The following is a 7,897-nucleotide window of genomic DNA, read 5'->3' on the forward strand; positions in this document are numbered from 1 at the left end:
TGATTTTATGTTGAGGCCTTTGATTCATTTGGATTTTCTATGTGTAGCCACCCAGATTGACCAGAACCATTTTTGAAGATGTTATGGTTTTAGCATGTATTTTGGTCTCTTTATTGAAAATTAGGTGTTTTTAGATTTGTGTAGGATTTTTGTCTGTCTCTTTAACTTTATTCCATTGATCAATGTGACTGTATTTTGCCAATACCATGCTCTATTTAATACTATAGCTCCATAGTACAACTTTATATGATGGGCAATAATACCTCCAGCAGTTATTTGACTATTCATGGTTTTCACTGTCCTGCATGTTTTTGTTTCCATATGAAGCTGAAAATTATCTTTTCAAAGTCTGTGAAGAAATGCTTTGGATTTTTGATGGGGATTGCATTGGAACTATGGATTACTTCTGTTTCATATCTTCTTCAAATTCTTTCAACAATGGCATAAGCATTCTAATCATAGCTGTTTATTCATAGAGAAATAACTTACAACATAGATAGATGAACAGCAGCAGGTTCCTGGTCCCAAGGATGCTTGCAGATGCTCTCCTGTCCACCTGCTGCAAGCAAGAGAGCATTCCCCAGCTCCACCTCAGACCTAGTTCCACAGGTCACTTCTGCCTCTGGCTCCACCCCCAATGGGCATGGTCAATGCCACAGAAGCAGATAAAGTGAATATATCACAACAATTCCCATTTTAGTCTAAAGAAAAAAATTTAGTCTAAAGAAAAAACTGTATACAAAACATTGAATAACAAGTGTGCTCTAAGAAAAGGAAAACCAAGTACAAACAAACTTAAGACCTACATGTCTAGTCCTAGGGTGAAGGCATAACAGAGTTTACAATACAGTTTTCCTAAGCTGGAAAGCTTAAGTCTAGTACCTAATATATCTAACTAGGAAGACAGAATAATAGTTGAGATAATGTAATCTTCAACCTGATAAGGAAAATAACAATACTAGGGTAGAAAGGAAGTGCAGATGGGCAACTTCCAAAAAGTTCAGAGAGGACAGAAACAGCAGGCTACATGGACAGTCACCCAAGGTCTCACAGCAACATTGGTGCAGCCAGATTTGGCTAAGAGTACCTGGCAGACCACAACAAAACCAGGGAGTTAGAAAGGCTGTCTTTCCTTGACTTGGCAAGGCTCAGCAGTCTTCTATGATTGTCTCCTGCAAGCCCAAAGGACCTCACATCCAAAACAGTGGTCGAGGTGGGGGCAGTTCTTTGCCTAAGATGCTATTAGCCGAAGTGAGGATGGCATGCAGAAAAACAGTGTCCAACATATTTTTGGGAAAGTGCATGGTACTGTCAGGAGCAATAGTGTCTCGTGGCAAGAGTTTTAATATTAAAACATTTAAATGCCATGTTTTCCAGGTCTATGAAATGTTTGAAGGTTAAGCATCTATGTTTGACTAATCTCATGGGTATAGGAAACATGGGTGAAGATAAACTGTAATATGCAGGAATTTATCTAAAAAACTGAAACTTCCCTGAGTAACAGGGACAAAGACTTACGCAATATATATATATATATATATATATATATATATATATATATATATATCCCTAAAACAGAGGTAGAGTAGAAATATCTAGACCAGAGGTAGAACTAAAAAGTTAATCATGATAAAAATATCTCATATTATATCAATATACAAAATATCTTGACCATAAGTAAAATTATACATAAAGGTAAGGATAATGTGCATAAAACATCATAAATGGAAGGATGTTACACAATATGATAAAATAGAATATACAATTTCTAGGGAAGAGAATATAAATTTAATTTTATATAGGTTACCACATATAAGAATCTATAACGCTCTGCCCCGTGCTATCCGGCCCCCTTCACTGAGTTCATCATTCCTAATGGAAGCGCCACCAGCATGTCAGATAAATTGTCTTACAAAGTTGCGGACATTGGACTGGCTGTATGGGGACGAAAGGCCCTGGACATAGCTGAGAATGAGATGCCAGGTTTGATAAACATGCGGGAGATGTACTCGGCATCCAAGCCCCTGAAGGGTGCTCGCATTGCTGGCTGCCTGTACATGACTGTGGAGACAGCTGTCCTCATTGAGACTCTGATGACCCTGGGTGCGGAGGTACAGTGGTCCAGCTGCAACATCTTCTCTACTCAGGACCACGCAGCGGCTGCCATTGCCAAGCCTGGCATTCCAGTGTATGCCTGGAAGGGCGAGACAGACGAAGAGTACCTGTGGTGCATTGAGCAGACCCTGCACTTCAAAGGTGGACCCCTCAACATGATCCTGGACGATGGTGGTGATTTAACTAACCTCATCCACACCAAATACCCACAGCTTCTGTCAGGCATCTGAGGCATCTCTGAGTAGATCACGACTGGGGTCCACAACCTCTACAAGATTATGGCCAATGGGATACTCAAGGTGCCTGCCATCAATGTCAACGATTCTGTCACCAAGATAATCTCTATGGCTGCTGGGAGTCCCTCATAGCATCAAACGGGCCACAGATGTAATGATTGCGGGCAAGGTGGCGGTGGTAGCAGGCTATGGCGACGTGGGCAAGGCCTATGCCCAGGCCCTGAGGGGTTTTGGGGCCCGAGTCATCATCACCGAGATTGACCCCATTAATGCACTGCAAGATGCCATGGAGGGCTATGAGGTGACCACCATGGACGAAGCCTGTAAGGAGGGCAACATCTTTGTCACCACCACAGGCTGTGTTTGATATCATCCTTGGCCGGCACTTTGACCAGATGAAAGACGATGCCATTGTGTGTAACATTGGACACTTCGATGTGGAGATTGATGTGAAGTGGCTCAATGAGAACGCTGTGGAGAAGGTGAACATCAAGCCCCAGGTGGACCGCTATTGGCTGAAGAATGGGCGCCGCATCATCCTGCTGGCTGAAGGCCGGCGGCTGGTCAACCTGGGTTGTGCCATGGGCCATTCCAGCTTCGTGATGAGCAATTCCTTCACAAACCAGGTGATAGCACAGATTGAGCTGTGGACCCACCCAGATAAATACCCCGTTGGGGTTCACTTCTTGCCTAAGAAGCTGGATGAGGCAGTGGCTGAAGCACACCTGGGCAAGCTGAATGTGAAGCTGACCAAGCTGACTGAGAAGCAGGCCCAGTGAATGCCCATTGATGGCCCCTTCAAGCCTGATCACTACCGCTACTGAGAGACAGGACTGCCCTTCACCTTCCAGCTGCCATCCTTGTTCCAGGCCCTACCTCTCTTCCCAAGAGCACATGTCACCAACTTTGCAGTTGCTTCGCCAGTGTTCATCCTGCTGGGGCTGGTTACTCTGTCCTTGATCTCTCTTGTGTCCTTCATACTGTTCTAGGTGAGGGGAACTGAGAGTCTCCAGTCAAGAGAGAGGTACCTGGGAGCCCTCCACAGGGGACATGAGCTCTGGAGTCTTTGAATTCCTGAGGCTGGATGTGGCTAGTGGCGGTCACAGGCCCATGCACCTTACCATCCAGACCCTCACTTGGTGCTTTCCCAAGAAGAAACTACCATAGGGCAGGAGCCAGTGGACTTGGAAGGGCCTTCCTCAGAGCTTATTTACCATTGGATCATCTTTTAAATCTCAGAATACTAAGGTTGGCACTTTTGGTTCTTATTTCAGAGGGTTAGAATAGATTAAGAGATAACCAAAAAAGGACAAGTGACAGCTAGAGATTAAAAGGGAACAGAAAAAACAAATAGGCTAAGGTCTGTCACTCCTTTGTAATCGATGGTTCCTATCACAAGCCTGAGTCACAAAAAGATTAATTTGGTTTATAGTGTCTAGAATGTTAAAAAAGGAAAGTGGATTAAATAAAATTTCTGGTGCCTAAAAAAAAAAAAAAAAGAATCTATAACAATGTAAGCTGTATAATACTAATATCCCACTATTACTAAAATAATTCACAAGAAGATAGGCTAACCTATATCCCATTTAAACCATACCCTATCCCTGTCGAGAAGAGATACCCAAGTCTAAGCATCACCTTCCATACCCAACCCTAAATAACTAAAACCAACTTTAAAAAGATGAATATTATCCCTAAATGCCAAGAGTAGGGAAAGGGGGGTGTCTTTGTCTTAAGATTACTTCTTGCTGAAATGGTACGATGATTGCTCCATGGGATCCTGTAGGAAGAATATTTTTAGCAACCAAATTTGTCAATAAGACTGGATGTGACATACGTAGCTAGTCTCTGTGTGGCAAGAAATTCTTGACTGAAGTTCTATCTGAAACTCTGGCCAGGATGTAATAAGAAGGTGCACCATTACAGCTATCTAGTTAGGAATTATTTTGAGCAAAACAGTCTCACACCAGTTTTAGGGTGATATTTGTAGTCCATTTGTGTCAAGTGGAAATGATTTTATTTCCTGGAAATTACAAAGATTGCTGTTAGGAATTGTTACTATTCCTTTGGAAAACAAACATCAATATCACATAAAATTTTCAAGTTTTAAGGTATGCATATAGGGAAAGGCAACAATAAGCATTAACATGTATAAGAAAATTAGAATTTCAGAGAAAAAAATTGTGTATAAACAAGTAAGTCCCCAGATTTTGTTTTCTTCTGCCTTATGCCAATTGGCTTCTTGGTATAAAGTAGAAACCGTGAATATAATCTTAACAACAAGCTTGAATTTAGAGAAGGAAAGCCAAATCCAACTCCAAAGCTAGCATTGGTTTACATGAATTGGGACTAGAGGAATACTAAATAGTAAAGAGAAATAGATTTCTGTATAGAAATAGTTTACTAGAATTAAATATTTTTATCATCATTCAGATTCCTCTTCATTAAGTGATTCTTTCTTGGAGAGCTATCTTCTCTTCTGTAGGTAGCTACATGTTCAGTGTCTTTTGGCTGTTTGAAGATGTGTTCTCTGTTTTCCTGTAAGTACAAGAACAGAACACTTCCCCTACCTTTGAGAGGTCTCCACACATCTCATGGGAGCCAATTTGTTGGATAACTAGTCATTTCTTTACATTAAGATGTTTCCCTTGTTCATCTTGAATCTTGATCAACTTAGATGGTATTCATAGCTTTTATTCTCCCATAGATACAAATGTAAAATGCCTACCCCAACTTAACATATATCCTGGTTTCCATATTATCCAGTGTCTTTCTGCAGCTGGTTTTTCCTTTTTCTTTAGCATTAAGAAAATTGATTGTTAGTAAAGCATTATATAACCTGTGTTTGGGTGTCGTGGTTCCTCCTGCCTGTTTTTGGAGCATTTCCTTTAAAGTATGATCAGATCTCTCAAGTACTGCTTGTCTTATAGGATTGGGTGATATAGCAGTTATGTGCTTTATGTTATAATACTCAAAAATTTTCAATTTGTTGGATATATATGATGGAGCATTGCCAGTTTTTATTTGTGCAGGTATGCCCATAATGGCCATTACATCTAATAGGTGTGTGATAACAGAATCAGCCTTTTCAGAGCTCAGAGCAGGGGCCAATTGAAACCCTGAAATTATATCTGTAGTGTGGTGCACATATTTTAATTTTACAAATGCTGCAAAATGAAACACATCCATTTGCCATATTTCATTTCTATTTATACCTTTAGGGTTACTGCCTGGTGGTAAAGGAGTTTGAAGAGTTTGGTTATAGAATGAGCAAGAAGGACATTTCCTTACTATTTCCTTAGTTTGTTGCTAAGTGATAGAAAAATCCTTTTTTTAAACCTTTGCTGTTCACGTGGTGCTTCTGTGAAACTCTGAAGCTTCTAGCACACTCCCTCTTAGTATCTGATCAATTTCATCATTGCCTTATGCTAGAGGGCCTGGCAGACCCATATGGGACCGGATCTGATGTGATATATATATATATATATATATATATATATATATATATGATTAATATATATATATAGGATTAATATATATAGGATTAATATATATAATATATATATTATATATATATGGATTAATCCTATTTCTGATAGTATCTTGTAACTGGATAAATAGTGAAGTTAATTCTGTATTGTCAGGAATAAATTCTGCAGTCCCAATGTGTAAAACAACTCTCTCTACATATTGAGAGTCAGTAAATATATTGAGGGTTTCTGTAAAATCCATAAATACCATGAGAATGGTATACAATTCTGCCTTTTGTACAGAATAGTAAGGGCTTTGAACTGCTTTAATTATTTTTCCTGATTTATATTCTGCCTTACCAAATTTGTTTGCATCAATGTAGAATGTAAGAACTCCAGAGATAGGTGTTTTTCTTACAATGCCTGGAAGGATCAAAATTGTTTTCTTTTTTTAATATGTTTCTTTCACTTTTGGAATAATTGTTGCTAATCATTACCAAAAATTACTGCATGCTCTCTGCCAATATCCATTATCTTTCCATAAGAAAGAAATATCCTCATTAGTTAAAGGTACTATAATCTGCTGGGTCCCTTCCTGTTAGTTAATGAAGTTTGATTTACCTTTTAGAATCAAGGCAGAGATAATTTCTATATATGTTTTTAGTTTTTATTCTTTTTATGAGGTAGAAATATCCATTCTAATATGATATCTTCCCTCTGCATCAAAATCCCTGAACAATATTCTCTAGATTGTAATATAACCAGAATAAAGTCTAGTTTTGGATCCACATGGTCCACAAGTGCTTCTAGTATCCTCTTTTCTACCCATTCTAATGCCTTTTTAGCTTCAAGTAATAGTATTCATGGACTATTCAAGTCCTTGTCCTCTTTTAGGGCCATTGTCAAGTTGTTCAAATAATGCCCTTCTACTCCATTGTTTGCAGTTGAGAAATCTCTCCTAGTAATTTCTGAAGATCATTAAGAGTTTCTCCTGATCTGTACTTTTTGTGGTCTAATAATCTGTAGACCTATTTTATATCCTAAGTAGTTGATTGATGAGAGATGTCGTTCTGTAAATATGTTTCTCATACTGGTTAATGAATAAAGCACTGTTGGCCAATAGGAAAGCAAGATAGGCAGGACTAGGAGACAAGGAGGATTTGAGGAGGTAATAAGGAGGAATCAGCATGTAGGGACTGGAGAATAGAGGTCCAGGCCCACTCTCCGGTAATATGAGACCATGTGTTAATACTTAGATTAATAGAAATAGGTTAATACTTAAGAAAGAGCTAGCCGATATGAAACAAGTAACTGACAACAGAATTATATCTAATATAGGGTCTCTGTATGTTATTTGGGGCAGGCATGGCTGTGGGCCCAGGACAATGGGGGGGAACCTACTCATAACAGTTGATAGAATCTACTTTTTTGTATTTTTTCAGGTGCAATTTGTAATCCCCAGGGAGGTAAAACTTCCTTTACTTTCTTAAACATTTTTTCTAATGTTTCTACTTTAGAATCAGCTAACAATATATCATCCATGTAATGGTAAATTATGGATTGAGGACACTGTTTACAAATTATTTCCAACAGTTTTTACACAAAATATTGGCATAGGGTGGGGCTATTTAGCATTCCCTTTGGCAAAACCTTCCATTTATATGTCTTTACTGGTTGAGAATTATTGTAATTAGGTACCAAGAAGGCAAATTTCTCCTTATCTTGTTCTTGTAAAGGTATAGTGAAGAAACAATCCTTTAGGTATCAAAGAAGGCAAGGGCATTCCAGACTGTAGATAGTCCATTGGCTGGATAACTTCATTGATGGCTTTCAGGTCTGTCATTCTCCATTTACCAGATGTTTTTTTGATAACAAATACAGGAGAGTTCCAAGGGCTGATAGATTCTTCAATATGTTCAGCATTTAGCTGTTCCTGAACCAGGTTTTCTAAAGCTTCTAACTTCTCATAGGTTATAGGCCATTGGCCTTCCCAGACAGGTTCATCTGTTAGCCATTTTAAGGGTAGGACTTTTGGTTCCTCTGTTTGTTTGGCACTTGTATTCTGTTTTTGTACAG

At 38.9% G+C, this 7,897-nt stretch overlaps 1 pseudogene; it reads left to right on the forward strand.

Annotated features, from left to right (window-relative positions):
- Positions 1-1,892: 1,892 nt before the first annotated feature.
- On the forward strand, positions 1,893-3,300 carry LOC127233919 (adenosylhomocysteinase-like; annotated as a pseudogene).
- The last annotated feature ends 4,597 nt before the right edge of the window (positions 3,301-7,897 follow it).

Source organism: Phodopus roborovskii, unplaced genomic scaffold (genome assembly GCF_943737965.1).
Source record: "Phodopus roborovskii unplaced genomic scaffold, PHOROB, whole genome shotgun sequence".
Lineage (NCBI taxonomy): Eukaryota > Metazoa > Chordata > Mammalia > Rodentia > Cricetidae > Phodopus > Phodopus roborovskii.